The 22475-nt window shown below is 42.7% G+C and overlaps 2 long non-coding RNA genes across 2 annotated transcripts in view; both read right to left on the minus strand.

The window, feature by feature from the left end:
* LOC310685464 overlaps positions 1-22475 on the minus strand; it is a 59481-nt gene that overhangs the window by 26765 nt on the left and 10241 nt on the right. The gene's annotated exons all lie outside the window — the stretch shown is intronic.
* On the minus strand, positions 13795-16915 carry LOC310685485. The gene is made up of 2 exons (XR_014515319.1): positions 16851-16915; positions 13795-15377 (listed from the first exon to the last, which is right to left on the minus strand). It is a non-coding gene; the product is annotated as an uncharacterized lncRNA (long non-coding RNA).

The following is a 22475-nucleotide window of genomic DNA, read 5'->3' on the forward strand; positions in this document are numbered from 1 at the left end:
ATGTCACCGCTGACAGTTCTTGGTGTATCAGATGGGCTCTTTCAGTCCATAACCAGATTATTATTTTTGAGGGAACAATGGGATCATCTTCTGCTTTAATACTGCCCTGGCACTATCCCTAATTCAGCAATGCAGAAATATAATGTTGATTGTCAATGTCCCTACTCAGCAGGGGGGAGAAGGATACAGCCTGGTTCTCTGAGTTCTTGGCCTGTTGGATGGGGTGGTAGCTGGTAGTGATGGGGACAAAATAAGATTCAGTTCACATTTTAAAACTAACCCACCTAATTTGTATTTTCCAAAACAACATGTGAACTGAAATAGAGCCATTCTCAAAAATTCACACTTTTCCAAAAAAATTAATTCAGTTACAGGGTGGACAGAAACTCCTTGTTACAACACCCCCATTTCAGACACAATTCAAAAGTGCTGGTTATTACCCATAAAGCCCTGTATGACTTGAACCCCTGGCTATTTGAAGGATTATCTCCCTCTATGAGCCTGCCCAGGCTTTGAGATCATCTGTCTGTCCCACCACCTTCAAAGGTACATTGAGTGAAGACAAAAGAGAGGGGCTTCTCAGTGGCTGCTCCCAGATTTCATGGGAGCTAGGCTGGCCCCCTTCTGTGTTTTTTGTTTTGTTTGGCCACTAACTGGTTGTTGGCCAAGGATCTCTTAATAGTAAATGTTATATATTTTATTCTCCTCTTGCTGTGGTGTGTTGACCTTGAACCCTTCTCCCAAGGATAATGTGTGTTGTTTTTCAGCCCCCTGGATATGATAGGTATGCTTGCCATTGTGCATTGTGCTCCAAATCAGTGCTTGTGAGTGGCACAGGGGAATCTGAACCCTTGCCTGAAGGGATGCCTGAGAACTTGTAGAAGTGGGGCTGCTGCCGGTTGTGCCACTGGGTTTAATCAACTGGGAGATGGGGCGTGGTGACATGACTGGATATGTTGTGGTGAAGGGAGTGTGCTGGGGGCATGTTCTCACCACTGTGACTTCATTGGCTCAATCCATGTACGAGGGGCATGTCACAGCTGGTACAGGCCCTTGTTGGTGGGCACTGGCAGTTTTTCCAGGGATGCTGGGGGGAGGGGTACCTGCCATTTTTTGTTGGTTGTATGATTTCCCCGTTCGCTCTCATGCTGAGCAAGCATAGGATATGTAGTCATTCCCTTGATGCAATGTCAGTGTCTCCCTCCACCTCCACCCTCCTGCCGCCTTGGTGTAGCTAATGTGTAGGATTGCTCTGTTAGTTACATAAATATAGTTTACAAATAGTCCAGTAGACAGCATTACTTGATTCCAGACATGAGCTAAAATTCAGCACTGGCCATACATGTTAATTTCAGTGGTGCTATCTTGGGAATATGTTGTCTTACCGTGTATTACAGATTCTAACATTTTAAGTCTAAAATCACTGTGTATAAATAAAATATGCATCTGGTAGCGCTGCAGAGATGAAGGGATTCCCCCCCCCCCCCTTAAGAAACAGACAGCTAAAAGTAATTTTCTAATGCTATTCATTATACAACACTCAGGACATGGAATATGTATCATGCACTTCTTATTGCAAGAGAGAGAAAAGCAAAGCAAAGAAAACGTTATTTTGGGTTGCATTAGCAGTAACTATTCTACATGGTACAAATATGCCCAGTTTGAGGTCTCACATTTCAATAACATTGTTAGCTTTTACATAAGGATGAACATCCTCCACTTAATGTTTGTTATTATCACATTACAGAATGCATTAAACCTGCAAAAGCCATTAGCTTCCACATGTTGGGCAGTATTGCTCACATTCAAACGTATCCTGGAAATCTGCAAGTAGAGCTGAACATAGAAAGCATTGTGTAACATCAAGATCCCCTTTGGAAGTATAGCAAGATTTCAGTGTTGAACCAACTAGTGAGAAACACTTCCATGCATGCAAATCCACTATCCAAGTAATGACTACCCAAAGGTCTGTAGGTGCAACATTCCAAACTGGCAGAAAGGGTTTCTCATTGTATGCACTGCCATGGTCTGAGAATTGTCTACCAGTCTTAGCAGATGAAGACTTGTCTCAATAGACTCAGCAACAGGACTGATCAGCAAATGGGCATGCAACAATCAGGGAAATTGTCAAACATTTTAATTTGCTTTAGTCCTTGGTCCTTTGATGAATAAAACACCAAAGTATGAATATGAATGAATATGAATAAAAAGATGAATGGATGAGTGGATGGATGGAAAAAATGCTTCTCCCTTCTCTTACATTAAATGGGTTCTATGTGTCTCACTGTGCCTCAAATCAGGGGTCTTTTGGAGTAGTGGAAGATTAGTAGTGAAGCATACTGCTGATTCTGAGATGGGGCTCAGTCTTAACAGAGTCATTTATCTTGTATGACACTGGTCTTGTTCTCTAAGCATCTAAAGATTTCAACTTGATGTGACTTCTTGCTAAAACACCCCTAATGTGTCCATTTGCGTCCTGCACCACAGCGGTTGCAATCTTTGCTTGCTCTTTTATTTTCCATCGTCCACCTCTGCTGATGCATTGTCTGATTGAAGATGCCGCTTAGCTAAAACAGCCATTATAGTATGAGCCTCAGCAATATCTAGCATACTGGAAAATGGATTCTGCAACAATGCCGCTAGCACTTTAGTTTCCCCTGGGAAAGCAAAAAAGAGGCTTTAAATGACCAAAGAATAGTCAAGTTGAGGGTCAGAGGGTAATTGGAAAGTCCTCTAGTGTGATTGTTCCATTGGGAGTACGGAGAGTAGCAATGGCTATTTGCATTAACTTTATTTTAAGTTCTCCAGTGTCCTTATTTCTTTAGTAACAAGGTCAAAAGTTGATTGGTAGCCAACATACTAAGATTTTACAAAACTACATACCCTTTGATGTTACCTGTAAGCATTGATTTTAAAAACCATTTCCAGGTTCCAAGAGTCCTAATGTTAGCACTTTAGGCTGCTAATGCTTTGGGTAAATATTCTGCATAAATATTCATGGGGGGAAAGCAGGAGCTTAACAACCAGCAACAGCTGCAGGTTGAAGCTGAATGACATTTTGATTGGCAATTGAATCAAAGACTGGCTCCAAAGACCTATCCTCAGTTTCAGGTATAATTGTAATGGAGCAGTGTTATTGTGGCTATTCTGTAGCATAAGTAAGCCATGCACTCTGTATATGCTTCAAATTGCTATCATTTTCTGTTCCTTCATATATTCCAAGGCTGATCTTCAACACTGATAATTAGCTCTGGGGCTAATGTCTGCTTATCCCTGCTTCATGCTACTATGCCAACCTACATCTCCCCCAAATTTCTAGTAACAGGTTTCTCAAAAAAAAATATACAGGGAGGTATTCCTTACTAGTCCTACTCAAAGTTAATGGCCATGGCCAACTGAGATTCCTGCACTCCAGGGGGTTGGACTAGGTGACTCTTGAAGGTACCTTCCAACTCTTATGATTCTATAACTCTAGGTCCAGTAATTTTAACAGGTCTACTATGAGTAAGCCTTGTTCGAATGCAAGTCTGTGCCTAGCGCAACCCTGAAAAATGGTGTACTAATGGAACAGAGGTTATGCTTTAACAATGCACAGAAAAGTTCCCAATGGCATTTTCAAAAGATGAATCTTAAGTATGTTGGTCTTGTAGTAGGAATAATGTATGGTATGAATAGGGGAGAAGAGCAGGAATTTCACTGGGTGACCTTGGGCCGGTTACTGCCTCTCAGCCAACCTACTTCATAAGGTGGTTGTGGGGATTAAATGAGGAGACGAAGAACCTTATATGCCACCTTGAGCTCCTTGGAGAAATGGTTAAGAAATAAATGCAACCAGGGTGGATCTGCTATAAAACAATGAAGCTCAAGCTACAGGGCCCCTAATTCCGGAAGGGACTCAGAAGCAACTTTATCCATGCATGCATATAGCATTTCCCTAATTAACATCCCCACCCAAATAACCTGAAAACTATATGGCATAGGAAAAATTTATTTGCACCAGTGACTTTGATATGTGAGATAACCCAGTACAGCAATTTTATTCAAAATCTGAGATGTAGTAGTTAATCCTTTTTTAAAAAAAATGATGTTGTGTCATGTAACAACCCTATTGAAGAAGATAACCATTGCTGGTTGCAAAGGGGTCCCCATAACAGTTCAAGCTTCAGGGCCACCAAAATGTATGCCCACCACTGAATGCATCCAATCAATCAGGCCTCCATGAAACATGCAGGAGCCTCAAGGAAGGGCTGCAGGTCCCCATGATGCCTATGAAAACCCAAGGTCAACACGACCTGACACTTTTTGCTACTTTTATAACAGCAGTACAAGCCCTCGTGCCAACCTACATAGTAAAGTTCACAGCATTGTCTCTTTGTCAACTGTCACTTATTCAGCATTTCAGAAGCAGATTGGTTCACTGGCTTGATCAGCCATGATAATCCTGGGGCTGATTGTGTTCTCATAGCGAACAGTATAAACCAGGCGTGGCTTTACTGTATTTGGTGATGTCAAGTGGAATCACATTGGTGCAAAACTAAAATTAGTGTAGAAGAATCCAGCTAATTATGTCCCTTCCACATTTCTGGCTCCAGCTGCCTATAAAATGTCTGACTGTTTTCTACTAGAAAACAAGCTTCATACCCTGGAGGAATAGCTAATAACCTTAAGACAGTAAAGTTAAAGGGTTGTTTTTTCTAGAGAACCAGAAAAAGAAAAAGATTCAGACTCGAGCTTTTGTCTCACACCACTGTAATGAGAACTTCAAAGTTCACATCCGTTCAACCAGTTAGTCTGCATTCATCCAGCACTGCCTCTTACTCTTTCTGCGTGTACAGATTTCAGTTCTAGGTTGTACTGCCATAGGACTATTGAAGCATGCAACTGACAGTTTTCTATTTCCAGCAAGATATAAAACTGAAGAATATAAGCCAGGCTAGGGGGAAAATGAACAGTGTACTTACTGACACAAACCCATGCAATGAAAGTTCAGTTTTGCCAAATGACACCTTATCAGGTTGCAAGCTTTTTTAAATAGATAGATGATAGATGATAGATAGATAGATAGATAGATGATAGATAGATAGATGATAGAGATAGATGATAGATAGATAGATAGATGATAGATGATAGATAGATAGATAGATACTGGCGTGCTAAGCCCATATTTGTCATAGTTATATATTTGGGTATTACCAGAATTGCATGATCATATGTCTGGAAAAGATCTCTTTCTAAAAAATCATCATCCGAATGCTTAGCCTTAAACCAAGATCCACCACACACATCCACCCCAATATATACATACAGTTTCAGCATGCCAATGGTGTGTCATGCAAACAAGGCTTCAGATGACTGAAAAGTAATGGCAAAATGTATTCTGAGAAGTGGAAGCATGGTGCCAATAAGTTGTTAAAAATTTTAAACAAAGCTGGATTAAAAGCCATCAGGAACTCTACTATTAGGTACGAGGTCTTCTCCCCTACCAGTGAGAGCTGCAGTAAGAATTCCATGCCCTTGGACAAGATGCCCTCAGTGAGCTCTCCTCTTTGAGGTGCTCCCTCTTCCTCTGAGTCTACAAGACTCCACTACTCTCATTACAATCTCTTTCTCCCTGGACCAATACACACACAGCACCTGAGGTGAGCAAGTTAAAGGGAAATGAGAGGGGATGCTCCTATTTGCTCCTGTCCAAATTTGCATGATTGGAGGCAGTAGATAAACAGGTGGCAATGGCAAAAAAGAAAAGGTAGGAGGACTACATGGGTCAGGAGAGCAGCACTGGGTCCCCTGCATGGATGCAGAGCCTTGGAAGGTGTCCTGATGCCGGCCCAGTTTATCCTCTTTCTTTGCCTCTGGAATCAGCTGAGACAAACTGTAAAACACCCAGGCAGAAAATGGCAGATGAGGATGGCCACTTAGGCATGGCCAAAAACGGGGCACAAGAGGGGGGGGGACCAGATTTGCATATACTAATTTATATTTAGGAAATAATTACTATATTTTAAAGAGAAATACCATACCTCTCACCAGAGTGCTAACCGTTGGTGAGCAGCTTCAAGGCGCTTATTCACTCCTTCTGGTTCTTTATCTTTAAGCTGGACTTAGACCCATAGGTAAAAGGTAAAGGTACACCTCCCCGTACGGGCCAGTCGTGTCTGACTCTAGGGTTGTGCGCTCATCTCACTTAAGAGGCCGGGAGCCAGCGATGTCCGGAGACACTTCCGGGTCACGTGGCCAGCGTGACAAAGCTGCTCTGGCGAGCCAGCACCAGCGCAGCACACAGAAATGCCGTTTACCTTCCCGCTGGAGTGGTCCCTATTTATCTACTTGCACTTAGGGGTGCTTTGGAACTGCTAGGTGGGCAGGAGCTGGGACCGAAAGATGGGAGCTCACCCCGCCACGGGGATTCGAACCGCCGACCATACGATCGGCAAGTGCTAGGCACTGAGGTTTTACCCACAGCGCCACCCGCGTCCCTTCAGACCCATAGGACAGCCCTTCAAAAAGAAGAGAGGACCATTCTCTGTAGAACAGGACACATGACCACGTTAGGGCAGACAGGAGGCTAGCTGAAGGCTGGGAGCCCAGGACAGGTGAAGAACGGCTGGCCAGAAGAGAGAAGATGCAGGCGAAGGGTTGGAAGAGTCAGGTTTCTTCCGGAGGATGATGGTAACCAGCAGGCCTGCAAGTCTTTACATCAGGAGCACCAGATTAGGCCACCAGCATCATTTGCCCTTCCAGGCTATGAGATCACAGGAACGGCTCTTCAGATCCTCAGCCCTGGAGCTAGTGCCTGATCCACAGAGCTTCTCGTACAAGCCTTGTAGCATTCAGTACTTGCTGAACTGCCAACACTCTGTTATGTATTTTATTCATTTTGCCTATTTATATGCCATCCACAAATCTTTATAAATTACATAAAGCCCACACCAACACAAAAAAAATACAGCAGTAGAGTACAATTCTAAGAGCCCATGTTGACTTACTAAGTGGAGTATTTGCTGCCATGTAGGCAGAATAACAGTCTCCTTAATGGAAAGGTGGGTGGAGGAGCTTCCGAAACGCATCAGGATTTTGTTTCAATATATATATTTCCTTTTTTTATATATAAAAAAAAACCCTGTGCTGATGGCACTCTAGCTCAGGCTTTGTTTGATCCCTGAAGGAATTTAAGTTTCAAAACAGGAGAAATGCCACTGGGTATAAGGGCCTATTTGCCATTTCTGCCCAAAATGTGAAGCAGGGGGGTGCCCACCAATGTTCTTAGGTGTCTTTTGGGTAAGTAGATCCCAAAGTCACAACATATGCCATCAGTTCTTATGCATATGTATTACTGAAACTGTGCCAGTGTCGACATAAGAGCAGTTCTGTAATTTATTTTACTGTGTTTTTGTTTTGTTTTAAAAATTTTCGTGCTGCCTTTTAAGGCAAAACCCTCCCATGATGCTTACAATACAAAAGATAAAATATTAAACCACCATATCCCATTTCCGCAATACACAATAATTTAAAACCGCCACTTAAAACATTTTACAATCCAGCAGAGCACTTGTATAAAACTAATTAAGCAACTGAAAAAAACAAGTTAGAACCACACACAACATCAAATAGCCAAAAAATTCAACCCAATATCTCAGCTAAAAAGCAGTTCAAGGCCACTTTAAAACCCAGTGTGGCTAATGCCATTCCTATCCCCTAGAGGGAGTTCTAGAGATATGGGACCTTTAGCAAGAAGGCCCTATCTCTAGAGCCCACCAATGTGCCCAGAAGCAAGTCACCTCTAAAATAGCTGATGGTAAGGATACCACTAGAATCCTGTTTTTAATTTCATTTTAAAAAATCAATTTTGAGTTAGAAGGTTGGTGACATTTCATGGCAGAAAAGGGAAGGATGCTTTGCCTATACACAGACAAAGCTAAAATTATTCAGTCCTGACATGACTCCATTATCTAGCTCCATTGTTCACCCTGTAAGAACCATGCTAAAATTTTATTATAGGTTTCCTTAGGGAATGCAATAAAATCAAGTCAAACCATCATAAAACTAATCACATATTTTATATGATATGGGCATCAGAATCACTTTGTGGAATATTTGCTGCTGCAAAGCAATTTGTCATTTAAGAAAAAGACAACTTTCTGCTGCGCTTAAGGATTTCATCTGTTCAACTTTTCATGACCCATATTCAAGAGTGGGAAATAGTTCTATTGTTTTCAATTTCAAAATGCTTTATTCATCACTAGTCATGTTGCCTCCTGCTTTAGCATCAGAGACAGAACATTTTAGCAATTCTAAAGGGGTGTGTGCATGTGTTTGTGCATTTCATAGAATCACAGAACTGTGGAGTTGGAAAGAACCCGAAGGATCATCCAGCCCAACCCTCTGCAATGCAGGAATCCTGGTCCTGCTTTATTCAAAGGGACATGCTCCCTAATAGGGGTGGGTGAGAAATTCATTTCAGGTTTTATTTAAAGGTGAATCTATCAAAGTCATACTTTCCGAAAGAATATGTGAACTGAAATATGGCCTCCTTTCAAAATTCACACTTATCCGAATTTTGCAGCTCACCAACCAATGTTTACAAAAACAAAATATTTTAAGGGAAGTGTGCTAATATAAAAGTGGAAATAGAACACAAAAATGTTATAAATCAAACACTGCCAGGAGATGTTTCTTTTTGCTTTCCAATGTATTTCTTATCAAGAAAATGTTTGGTAAGGGGAGAGCAAATTTTTATTCTAAAAATGTGACCCAAAGAAAAAAGTGAGAACCATTGGCCTGGAAGATGAGCCTGCTGGATCAGATCAATTGTCTGTCTAGAATAGCACCCTGTTCTCACAGTGGCCAAATAGAGATCTATGGGAAGCATGCAAACAGGACCTGAGTGCAACAGCACTCACCCCTCGCATTGTTTTCAGCAACACACTGTCTCTGACAGTGGAGGTGGAACATATCCATTAGGGTTAGCAGCCACTGATAGCCTTATCTTCCATTTTCTTGTGTGATTTCCATCACTGTAGCAGAAACATTACAACAGAGATTCCCAGCAAATTGCTCCCTCGGTATCTCAGCTAAGAACCTTTGAAATGATCACATTTGGACTCTTTCTTTCTGGATTCATTGGCAGCAGTATGTATGTGTGTGTGTGTGTGTGTGTGTGTGTGTGTGGTTCTTGGGCTTTGTACAGCATTTAAGAGTAAAAGGTTCACCTTGCCTAGGGAAACAGATAGTACAAGTTACAGTACAGAACTATTTTAATGATATGCCATATCCATAACAAGTCCGCCCACCTTCTGGGGTGGGCGGCATTACAGCTGGGCATGCAGGCCCTCAGAGTGATCCAGCTAGGGGGGGAAAGATTCACACACCCTCTGTGCCAGCCCTGGCTGCGTCACCCCTGCCCGGCCAATCCATGCCGGTGGGGTGTGTGGCCATGGGTAATTTAAACCATAGGGCAGCCAGGGGCTTCCCTCTCTCATCTCTATGCCAGATCTCCCTCTTTTTAAGCTTTGGTTTGACATGACCTTGCTATGGACAAACATTGGCCGCCTTGTTGGGGTCGGGTAGGAATTTTTCCACTTGGCAAATTGGTACTAAACGCCATTTGGTTTTTGCCTACCTTGTAGCAATTGTCACAACTCTGTAAAGTTAGGCATTGGGTAACCCTTTGTTTAAGGGAGGGGAGGTTGTAGACTCCTCCTGCCACTCCTCAATAAGGGTATCCTGTTAAAGGGATCCAGGGGTGTGGATTCTGTCCGAAGCCTGGGCATTGACTAGGGCCATGCCACTACCCCAACGGAGACCCCTTGGGGTGCCCCTATTTGGGGAGTCATAGGGCTCCCCCTTCTGGTGGTTCACTCTTAGTTCAACTCCCTGCAGACGGGCTGGAGTCAAGATATAGCCTGGCTTCACCCAATGCCTAAGCCAAACTGCTCACATCTGTAACTAATAAACTTGTGGCCTGCTTTAGTCCATAATCCGAAACACTTGTGTTGGTATGTTTATTAATCATTGGGAAACTACAGGCCTTAGCACACAAATACCTAGGACCCCAAGAACCAGTAGCTGGAACTATTATTTATATTTGTACTCAATCTCTCCCCTAATAAAAAACAAGAAATGGCATGAAATCATAGGGAAGCTGTTTCATTAAATGGGCCTGTGGTACAAGATATAATGGCTCTCTAGATTTCGCGTATCATACTTCCTCAAAATATCCATTTTTCTAGTTCTGTAATATTTTTATATTTACTATAAACATTCACCTACCAGACTGAAAATGTTATTTACTAAACCCCATTGAAACAGGCCTATTGTGATAGCCTCCTTGAATAATTTTTGGGTAAAGTCAGGTTATTATCACTTTGCTTCCTTTTCTTCTTTACCTCAAACAACGAACAATGCAAGCGTAACTTGTTGGCAATGATAGACGCCGTCAAACATTTCTGTACCCTGAACACATTTATTTTCTGAAAGGGAATTTGCTTTCAACCACCAGTATCCATTTCTTGAAATATGAAATCTCTTATTGTGAGGACACTGTACCCTCCTGACTCATCTTATGCAACCTATTCCAGCTTATTTCCTTTATATGCTTCAGCCCAAGTTTTATACCTTGTAATTATGTGTGTTGTTATATCAAGAATGGATGTAACTATTCATTTTGACAGTCTAATAAGGTGTGGGACCACAAGACCCACCAAATTTATAATTTTATAGAATATTTTACCACCCAGGGTAGTCATAAATAGAAACATAGGCCACCGAAATCTACAGCTTCTTTATAAAATTGCTCCCGGTGATGGAAAAGAAGCAGCGCTTGAAACTCTTAATATTTGTTCAGTGTACCTAACCTCTGTAAGTGCAACAATTGCTAACAATGCTTAAGAAAATAAAAAGGGGATTCAAAAGCTCAAGAAAATAAAAATGGGATTCAAAACTGTAATATCTGATTTTTAATCAAAGTATCATTTATTTTTCATTACCATTACCATTACAATTATCTCTCACCTTTCCTCTAAAGAGTTTGAGGTGCCCTGCCTTCCCCCCTATTTTATCCTCCCAACAACCCTGTGGGGGAGGTTAGGATAAGATATTGTAAGTGGCTCAAGGACAGCCAGTGAGCTTCATGGCTGAGTGGGGGTACGATTCCTGGTCTTCCAGCACACTAACCACTACATCATGCAGTGCAATCCTGTATGTGTCTACTCAGACGTCAGCACCGCTAAGTTCAAATGAACTTGTTTCAATGTAAGTGTGTATAGGATAGCAGCTAGACAAACACAAAATCAGGATTGTGCAAGTGTTTGCTTTTCCATCCAGTCTATTATGTTGTCTAGATTATCATCGCTATCCTGCCTTTTAAGATTCAAATCCTTCAAAGGTACTGATGGGTAACATTTATAAAAAGGGCAGCTGGTGGTAGGTAGCTCCGTGGGGGGAGACTTTGATTCTTTAAGAAGAGAGCTTGGAGCTCTTCAGACGTCCCAGCAGTATTCAGAGCTTTCACTGAACACACGTGTGTGGATGTGGTTTTGCAGTGGTGGGCACCAATGCCTTGTACATGAGTGCATTGCAGCCATGGAAACAAATGTGCACACAATAGATGCTGGAACAACTGAGGGTGTATGGCATCAAGGGGGCATCTTGAACCAAGGACTCCCACTGCCGTTCTTCCATGTATTGCCTCCTGCATCAACCAATCCTGTGGTTGCAGTAGTTGCAGGGCCAGCTCACCCATGAGGCAAGGTTAGGTGACCACCTCAGGCAGCAGAATCCACAGGGGCAGCAGATCCTGATGCAGGTCTTTATTCAGGGCCAGCCCAAGCAAGAAGCAAGGTAGGGCAACTGCCTCAGGCAGCAGGATCTACCGGGCAGCAAATCCCTATCTCAATCTTTCTTTCTCTTCTTGTTCTTGATATAGAGCTTCCCTCAACCCTTCTTCACTGGCAGGGAGCGGAGCACCATTTTGGAATCTGCCTGAGGTGTAAAAATGCCTTGGGCAGGCCCTCGTCATCAGATCAGGTTCCATAGGGCAAGGGCTGTCTCTAGGCTGTGGTACTGGCCTGAGTGCTGATCCCACCACCTGACATCATCAGCTGACCTCAATATGCCTTGTTTAAGGTTGGTCTGACAAATTCTCCCAGCATCTCCTGCCTCTGGCCTGCCAATCCCTGTTTGTCTGACCTCCAGCCCATTCATGACTATGTCTTAGTTCACATGCCCTATTTCAGACCTGGATTCTTTGTCTGCCTGTGCCAAGCTAGGCCCCAGGCCTGCCAGAGTAGGGCTCTCCTGACTGGTAGTGAATATCACAGCTCTTATCTGATAAGTCCATTATCAGAGACAACAATATCAGCAACACAACTAGGCCTTTGCCTTCTAAAAATGAATATTCAGAGACAGCTTTGAAAGTGACACTATAACATATGAGTTAAATGCAATGTCTAATTAAAATCACTCCATGATCCCACATATTGCCAAGCCAAGTTCTGACTCACTTCAGACAACATTCTACATTGCTGCCTTGAGTCTAAGCAGGAAAGGCAGAAAAAATATGGGCAGAATTAGGCAGCCAAGAAAGCAGCAGAGTTCTGAAAAACAGAGAAAAGGGAGCCACAAGTACAAGGTGATCCTGCTGCTCAGGAAACAGTTCAAGGAGGACATGAGGGTATTGTAGACAATGCAGGATCAAAAAAGCCAAAGAGCACAGAAGGGGCATGAGGAAAGGACAGAGTTTTCTGCAGGCTTGCTTCCAAGAAATTATATGATAGCAGTAATGGACACTAAATCCATCATAATGGGCAGTAAGTCTAGTGCTGCTAGTTCAAAGCTGGTAAATCCTAACAATGAGCTTTTTTATATACAGTTTGCTGATAAAACCAGATGCTGGTCAAAAGTATAGATTTGTCTCAGAAAAACAGTGTATCTTTTACTTGAAGGCTGGCTTTAACTTGTCTGATTTTATTACATCAACTAGATCACAATTTGCTGTTAGCCAGCTTGATTCCGGCTAAGACCTCTTCTCCTAGTTTTGCATGTAGACAGTATCTTTCTTATTTCCCAGTCCACATTGATCAGTTGGTCCCCCCACCCTCTTTGCAGTAGAAGCTCCATTTTAAAAACCCATTGACATATTTTTAAAGTGATAAATTAAGCAAAAACTTAGAATTTTAGAGTTGGAAAGGACCCCATGGGCCATCTTGTCCAACCCCCTGCAACAGCGCTGGACCTTGGGGTTTCAAATTTCAGCAGCGCTCTGTTCAATGCCATAATTTGGTGCCCCTCCACCTCTCATGCTCCATTCTAAATCATAGTTGTGGCGTCCCCACTGGCATCCCCAAGGCTCTGCACCCAGTTCAGCCAAACTGGTTGCACTTCCCTAAATCCATCTCTGCCTGCAACACAGGAATCCTGCCCATAGCCATTATTGTGTTTGCTCAAACCACCACTCTTCTGGGTAACAGCCAGATGCATTGACCCATTGTGCCACAGAGACCATGGCAGTCTTTATATTAGCAAAGTCATAGATTAATCTGGCAGTAGTGTCCTGGGTAAAACAGCTAATTAAAGTAAAATTGTATTGCATTATCTAGTGGTTGTAAGGAATATAACGTTCCAAAGGCAAAGTTTTCCACCTCCTCTTCAAGAGGTAGAAAATTATCTTCTTAAATTAAGGATGGGGGTGTAATCCATTCAGGTTATATAATTAATGTGACCTCACTAATCTGCATTTCCCAAACCAATAAGTGCAGTGAAACACAGCTATCCTTCAAAACTCGCACACCTTCAAACTTTGTGATGCACAAAAAATGAATATATTAGTGAAAATAATGTACAAAACTACATTACATTGTGTAGGGAAATGATTACAAAATGCAGGCATTAGGTAAAATTAGGTGTAAAAATGCATATAGTGGGACAAATGTGTATGGAAATTTTCACGTGGACCTCTTCAAAGCAAAAACAGCTCATTGAAGAAATGGAGTGAACGGAACTTAAGGTTGGTAAAATGAGAAACTGTAACAGTTTCATCCAGCCCTAACACAAGTTGTAGATTAAGCTCCAGTGTTGGCAGAAGCTCCATGTTTCTAGTAATACTAAACCGACCCAGTGATTTCTTGATCAGATCATCTTTTTCTTTTCACCAACAGAATCACAATGAAGCCAGAATTATTCCTAGACTGGGTTCACACAGGGGCAAATAAGGACTAACCCTCCTGGTTTTGGTAGGCTTGGTTTGGTTTTACACTGTTGTGGTTTGGATCTGAACACATCTCAGTAGGTTTATTTGTGTGATGAGGAGAAAAGCAGGATTTAGTTTCCCATGTGTAATTTTCCTTGACATGTTATTTAACTGATGTCATAGGAAATAGGAATCAAATGCTAAATTTAAAGTCAACCTACTGCCTATATTGCCAGTTTGCCCTCCCTGTGTAAAACAGCAACAACCGGTAATCATTCTGAATGAGAGGTCAGCCTCTTGCAGTTGCTGCTTAGGTCTGCACTCTTAATCTCATTCTTAATGCTGGCTTTGTAGCATTCAGTTTAACCTTTTAATGTACAGCACGTTGGCAAACTTACAGCTGGCAGTGTGTGCAAGCTTAACAAACTACATTGCTGAAATGTATAGGGAAAGGGAAAGATTTAACAGCCAGGTGGGATTTCCTTCATTTTAGAGTGCCTTTTTTCTGGAAAAATGTTCCTCAGTTCCAGATGTGGGAGGAAAGGTTGTAGTTACACAAAAGTGAGCCAAGTAGTTTGCAAAAGTGCAAGGTACATTTCCTCATCACCTGCTACTTGCTCATTTTATGCCAAAGGCAGAATATAAGATATTGTATATGCAAAGCATGTACTCTACCATTGACCTGTGGTCCCACCCCAAAGCATTGATCCTGTGTGCTCTTTGGGTTTGATGGAAGATACTGAACTCTTTTCTTTCCATAATCAACTGACTAAAACAATGGCCTGCCATGTTCCATTTCCTTTAAAAGTAACTGCAGGATTCAGAAGGTGTGATGGTTCATTGTTGTCATACCCTGTCCGAGTCCGGTTGCCAAGCAAGCAGGGGCTAGGGGCTAGGAGTCTCCAAGGAACACTTGCCTGAGAGCAGAATCCATACACGAAGTCAGACAGACCACAGATTAGGGAATCCAGATGATCACTGAGCCAAGGGTCCAGATGTTGAGCAGGAAGCAGCAAGGTACGGCTGGGAACCACGGGCATTGTTTCCAGCGTCTGACTGCTGCTGAAAGCTCTGTTTAAGAAGGCCAGAGCCAGCTGGTTCTCCTCAGTGTCCTTGAAGTCTGATCAGCTGCAGATGGAGTCACTCCCCCTTCTCCCCCTTCAGGCTGCTGTTCAGCAGGCAAGCCTGACTCCTGGCCTATGACAATTGTGTTGAGATTAGTGGTTAGTTAATCCTATACTACTCACACAGGTCATGACAACGCAATTTTAACCAATCTGTAAGACCCATTAAACTCAATGGGCCAGACTCAACTAGCAGGAGCCAGAACAGTGAGTCCTCCCTCTGTGCTCCCCACAATCCTCTCTGCAGGATTTTATTGTGAGAAGTGGGGAGAGAGGGGTGATTGTTGCATTAGGAAAGCAGAAATTCTTGCACTGATTGAACATTTGCCTTAGCATGATGTTGCACCCCACCCAATGGAGCTTACTATTGAGTAGACATCTATATGACGGCACTGCAAGTATTGCTTTGCAGGCACAAATGCCATATTTTTCTGTATCGGCATCATGAACTACAACTGACCTCAAAGGAAAATATAACCAAAGACAATACTGTCGTCTCCCTAAAGACCTTTCTGATACCCATCCATCTTCCACAAAACTACTTTGTCTTTTATAATGATGCCTCCCTATTCCATTATTTCTGCACTGTGCTTTAGAGCATTGTTCTCCCCTCTTAGCTCGCTCCCTTTGGGACAGCAGGGACCAGTAACTTGCTTGGCATATCTTTCCTGCTAAATACAAAACTGTGTGCTGCCTACAGCGATCTATCAATAATTCACTATTAATAATAAAAGCACAGAACTCTTCTACTGTATGACTGCTTGGTTTAAGTCCCTTAACTTTGTGAAGATGTTTTGGCTCATATTAGGAAACCAAGGGGAATCAAACTGACAAGTTAAATGCATTGATAATTTGATAGCTCAATATTAATTGCTAAGGGCTGGATTAGAGTCCCAAGGACATTGTTCATTGTAATGGGAGGGAAATTGTTGGAGAGCCACAATGAAATTTACATTTATGCTCCACTGTTTGTGACAAGAATAAACTACGGAGCCTGATTGGCTCCCTGAGTCTTCCTGAGTCTGATTGGTTACCTGCAAATAAGGGAGAGATAGCTGCATGCAGGGACAGCTTGATAGCCATACTCTTTCCGACTGAAGTTCAGGACTTGTTGGAGGGGAAGGTCCTGCAAAGTATCATTCAGTACTTGCCACCAACAGCACTGAGCAGGGCAACAGCAGCACCACTGTGGTCTGCAGCAGGTGCCTGCATATCATCCACCATTTTGGCATCCCCACTATTCCCTGACACACTGTCAATTTGGTGCATAGCAGAATGCCAAAATGGTGACTTCCTACCAGGATACTGCAATGGCTCAATACATTTGAGCTAAAATGTGGAGGCAGGTAAGTGCTCAAGTGTTGGTTGACCTGTAGCAGCTGCCTAGTCATTCTGGGTGTCGCTGCTGGGTCCTGCTAAGTATGACTCAGGGCCTTTTTCAGGCATGGAGGTGTAATGGCACCCCCAGCTGCATCCTGGGTCCTGTGCCATGTGGGGAAGGGAGATCTGGTCAAACAAAATGTCCCCTTCTGTTCACTCACCCCTTCTGGTTAAGAACTTTCTGCCACCAGGTTCTCCTCCTTTGTCTGAGACCCTCCGCTGATCTGCAAGCCAAAGCAAGTCACTGACTAGGTTGTAAATAATAGTAATTCACAGCCGGGACCAGCCCAAGACATTTTGGCAACCTGAGGCGAACCACAAAATAGTGCTCTCCTACCAGGGAAGAAGGGAGGGAGTGAAGATCTGCACCAGGAACAAAGGTGGAATAAAGATCTACATCTGGGTCAAGGATGGGAAGAGATCAGCAGAGCCTTCTATTCACCAAGAGGCCACAACACGGGTAGAACTTAATATTGAAAATGAGGAACTGAGAGAAATCAAAATTGATAGATTCACCCATCCTTAGCTCTCATACAGATCTTGTCTTAATCCTGCATTGAATCTGTAAACAAGTTCCTCTCACACTGCCATTGCTTCAGCCTCATCTTGCAAATGCCCTCCTTATGAGAGTCTACATCACATTTTGAATGGCATCTGCCATTAGCTTTTCACATACAGATGTGGTGGCAGGAGCTCCACCTCCTGTCCATTCCTTCAGTGTCTTGTTACTCACCCTCTTTCCCTATCTGCTGAAGCAAGTGGGTCCCACATTTTCCTCCCAGGATAGATGAGCAATGAGGTGGAATTGAGGAAGGAAGGGGCAGGAAGTGCAATGCTGAGAGCCCTTCCCATCACATAGGAAAGGTTAAAGACAAAAGTGAAGTCTCTGAGTTTATGTGGTCCTTATTCCTTAAAATGAATGCCTTGGAGACATCATATTGCTCGCAGTTATTAATGCAAACATGCATTTAGTCAATAGCACTAAAAGTCACCTGTATGATAGTTATAAAAGAAAGACAAAATTAAAAAAAAAACCAAGATGACAAAACCTCTAATTCTAAAATGGCCCTTCCCAATACAGGACTGTGCACTTAATTTAAATCTCAGACAAAATTTCATCTCAACGAGAATGACGTTTTGACCTAGATTACCATGAGACTGTCTTGAACAAGTTGTTTCAGGCCCTGTTCTAATCTGAAGCTAATATCACTTTTCTGTCACAGATGAACACTTGCATCATTAGCTAATATTTCTGTGAAAAAGAGTTGTGTTTTGACATGTTGGTGTTTATCCTGCTAAGCTACCTTGTTCAAACTAGAAGAAAGGTGTATGCTGACAAGATCGTTTCACAGCTCTGCACCATCGCATCGACCAAGAAAGGGCTGTTGTAGCTCCGGAGCAGAACACACCCACACACCCACACACACCATGCAAAATGTTCCAAGTTCAATTCCCAGCATCTCCAGGAAGGACTGGGGAACCCCCCTCTCTCAAATGCTGGACGGCAGTCAGTGTAAAAAATACTGTGCTGGATGGAACAATGATCTAACTCTGTTTAAATCAGCGTCCTGTTTTCCTGTAGCTACAGCCACAGCAGCCCATAAGGACAGAGAAATTTAATTTCAATAAATTGAACTATACAGGCAGGTTTGTTTTACACTTTCCAAAAATCTCCTCACATCAGTTTAACACGAATAAAAGCAAAATATGCAGAACCATGCCCATCAGCAGCAGCCAAAGGCATAAAATCCATACAGGCAAGTGTTGGCAGTGTATATGTTGGCTCACCCTGCAATCTTTTCTCTCCAGTCTTTAAACATCATGAAACTTCCAAGGCTGGCTTTTGCACAGCATGACTTCTGCTTGCTTATTCACAGAGCACACTCTACTGGTTGACTACCAAATCTCTCTTGCTAGCTTTGGAAGAGGCAGCTTGTATGTCTTTGCTCAGGTCATTTAAAAATTAAGGCTGGAATCCCAAACACACCACACTCAGGAAGACTTACTTCTGAATAAATACGCTTAGGATTATATAGCACAGTTTGCCACAAGGTTTTGCTTCCTGCATTCAAAATATGCATGGATTCATAAATGATGTGGACACGTATAGATTACACTGTGCACAAAGGACACTTTGTAAACATTTGGTACTCACACATAGTATCCCCAAAGAAAAAATAAACTAAACATCTGAAATAAGTGCATTCAACTTGGTATGTTGGTTCAGCTTAAAATTAAATCTTACTGGAGGCTTTGAGCGAGCTGTTTCTTACCCATATTTTAAAAGGTATGTGTTTCTACCATGCGCAATTAACTTCTACCTCTCCTAAATAGTAATGGTCACATTTCATTGGGCCCAATTTACAATTTGTGTTCTTGATGCTGAATTTGACAGTTCTGTCATTGATTTTAAAGGAAACAAATTAAGAAGCAATGCTAATATTGGATGCTATCAGCTCTTCAATTATTTCCAACCACCAAATAAAAAGACTAAAGCCAAAAAACATACAGAAGGCACCAGGCTGGCGATGGATGAACTAGAGCATATCAAAAGTAAGAGTTTTACTTTACTGTCAGATAAACTACGCAATTGCCTGTGGATAATATCAGAGAATGTATACTTGTTAGAAAAGTAATATAATGAAAGAATGGTAGGAGCTGAGATATATACCAATATTAAAGCAATAACTCTGTTATATTAAAACAGCTAACAGAAAGCAAACAACTTTCCAAGTCGGCGCTCTGTGCCTTCGAGTCCATGGGCTTGGCGGCATTTCCTCTCCTTTGGACAGCTGGAATACTAACAGCGGCACCATTTCTAAGAAATGTGGCTTGAGCTAATGTAATATGAAGCACCAGTGACAAAATGGAGAAGTTTCATTCTGCAACTGAAAGAACCTCATAAAGTGTTATTTACTCTGGAGAGCGCTAACACTTTTACTGAGTATGGAGTTGATAGCATGTCCGTTGACAGGCACCCCCAACTCAACAACCAGATTTTAGGCAGAGAATGAGCTAAGAGTTCTCTATGTGCTTAATTAAGATTTAACTCCTTAACAGATTTGTCCACAAGCAACAGCCCCTCAGTATGTCAAAGGGTCTCCTGTAAAGTGTTGAATACAGAGTAAAGAACATGATCTAACTGCATTTCCCCCCTCTTTTTACAGTGCGTCTTAAAACTCATTCACCTCTCCCTGGCATGTCCCATTTGGGCTGGGATAGACCCCTGTCTGAAACCCTGGAGCAGGCTTCCTCAACCTTGGCCCTCCAGATGTTTTGAGACTACAATTCCCATCATCCCTGACCACTGGTCCTGCTAGTAGGAATCATGGGAGGCCAAAAACATCTGGAAGGCTGAGGTTGAGGAAGCCTGCCCTGGAGAGTCACTGTTAGTCAATTTAGAAAGCCCTGAGCAAGAGGCTAATGGACCAATGTTGTATAAAGCATCTTCCCATCTTCCTACCTCTTCCTTGCTTTCCCCCCTCTTTCTCACCACTTTTTTTCTCTCTAGATTAAGTATCTTGGATCCTTCTGGCATCCTTTATCCCACCGCCCCTAGCTGTGTTGCTTGGCTCACTGACTTGAGCCATCCGGTGTGTCTTATTGAACCATTTCTCAAAGCAATTTTGATATTTGCCATCCTTTTCTAACCAGAGATCCTTCTGGTGCATATAAGCAGCTGTGCAACAGGCAGAAATGAAACTGTTCCAAGAAAAAGGATGGCAGGAGCAAGTTTTATACTGATTTTTTAATTAGACTTTCTTATTATTAATGTATTTTCCTTTTGGGATTTGCACTTGTGCTTAACAGAAATAGGGAATATTGTGAGCATGTGCAGTTTTTGATTCATTGACTTGTGCCCTACAGGAGTACAAACTAGGCTTGTTTTCTCCACCTACTGGGCTATTATGATTATTGCAATTGTAATTTAAAAGACTCTGAAATGTATTTACCTAAAGACTTTTTATTATCTCTGCTACTTTACATCTCTTCGGTAGCATACCAGAGGGTATATGCGCCACAGGCTAAGCAACCGTGGGAAGGAGTATAATATATAATGCATTGCCTTGATAACCTAGTTATTAAAAGGAGCTGTGCACACCAGCACTTTTGCGGCATTTTATTTCATTTTCGTTTTGTCTCTCCTTGACCTGTCTGTTGCACACATGGGCTTCTTCCTCCTGGAATTATTGCCCAAGGTGGTTTTTCCCTGCTAGAGGAAAGCAGGCTGCATTACACAGTAAACAGATGTAGAAAGCAGAAGCTGACAGGTGCGGAGAATATTTCATTGTCAGGCAAATTCTGGGACTTTGTTTGGCCATAAAATATTCCCTGCATCTGTTTGCTCCTGCGCCTGCTTTAATCTCCCCCCTACACTAACTTCCAATGTACAGTTTTGCTGCACACTTGAGTAAATCTCATGCAGTGGCCTAAGGGGAAGAGGAGGAATGGATGGGCAACCTTCAGACAAAGTCCTAAGGTGGTCAGATTCTGGAAGCAATATGGAGTCTTTCTGTAAGAAACAAGGAATTCTGCTGCAGAAATGAGCAAGCTGCCTCTAGTGAATGATCAATGGATACAGAGCAGACTGTTTGTGCAACTCAACAGGTGGGTTTTCCAAGAGTTGAGCCAACAAATACACGAGAGCAAATAATAAACCTTTAGATGAATGACAGAATTGATCATTAGGGATCCTCAAGGTTTGATGGGTGTGGGGAGATATAGTAGGATGTTCTGCCCCAAAAGTTCTTGGATACTGATGATTTATACTGCCCAGTAGGATATGTGGAACAACGTTCTCTTGGAACTATCTAGCATAGATAGGTTTCTCCATGATGCACTGTTGTGCAGGGGCAACAGGCCATGAGGCAGCTAGGATGCTGGTTTGAATGCAACTGAAGGAAGACTCATAACAATTCCAAGCAAACATGGCTCAGAAATTATCCTATCCTGTAGTGATGGAGGCTGCAGTGAGGCATATCTCGGCCACATACATATCTCGGCAGGAAACATTATCAGTCCGGGGGCCATATTCTATTCTGGTCAACCTTCCAAGGGCCACATTACAGTGGGCAGGGCAGAGCAACAAGTGTGAATGTTGCCTTTGAGCAGTAGGCTAGTCTCTACACACACCTCTCTACCCTCCATCCAGGAGAGCAAGAAGCATCACCAGAGTTCAAGGACAGGCAGGCAAAGCCACTCATGGTGGGTGCAATACAGAGCCAGTGGAGGGTGTGGCTTAGTGGGGAGGGAGATGGTGGTGTCTGACATGGGGAGAGTCCCATGTGCTAGACAGAGAAGGCTGGAGGGTCAGATCTGGCCCCTGAGCCTCAGCTTCCCTATCTCCATACTTGAAACCACAGCGGGGAGAGTGCTGTTGCATTCAGGTCCTGCTTGTGGACTTGTTGGACACTTTGAGGAGAAGATGCTGGACCAGATGAGCCACTGGCCTAATCCAGCAAGCTCTTCTTCTCTTTTTAGTATCCAGAGTCAGTTATCTGCTATTACAGGCATAGATATGGATTGGTGCTTGGATCAGGTGCCTTTCAGCCGAATATTGAACAACGTACTGCTCAGATTCCTTCCTGCCTGATGATTGTGATACAAACAGCCATGAATGTATAGCATTCCCTTTAACATTGCAGTAATATTATTTGTTTTAGGGCTTTTAGTTTCAGGATGTCAGTGTACTACATGCATTGGCTTAGTGACCCATGGTCACCCATCCAAAGACAAGCACTTCTCTTACACTCTGGAAGTGTTGGGCTTATACTTCTTTCATCCTA

The sequence above is a fragment of the Podarcis tiliguerta genome (assembly GCF_965153285.1).
Source record: "Podarcis tiliguerta genome assembly, chromosome: 9".
NCBI classification, from domain to species: Eukaryota; Metazoa; Chordata; class Lepidosauria; order Squamata; family Lacertidae; genus Podarcis; species Podarcis tiliguerta.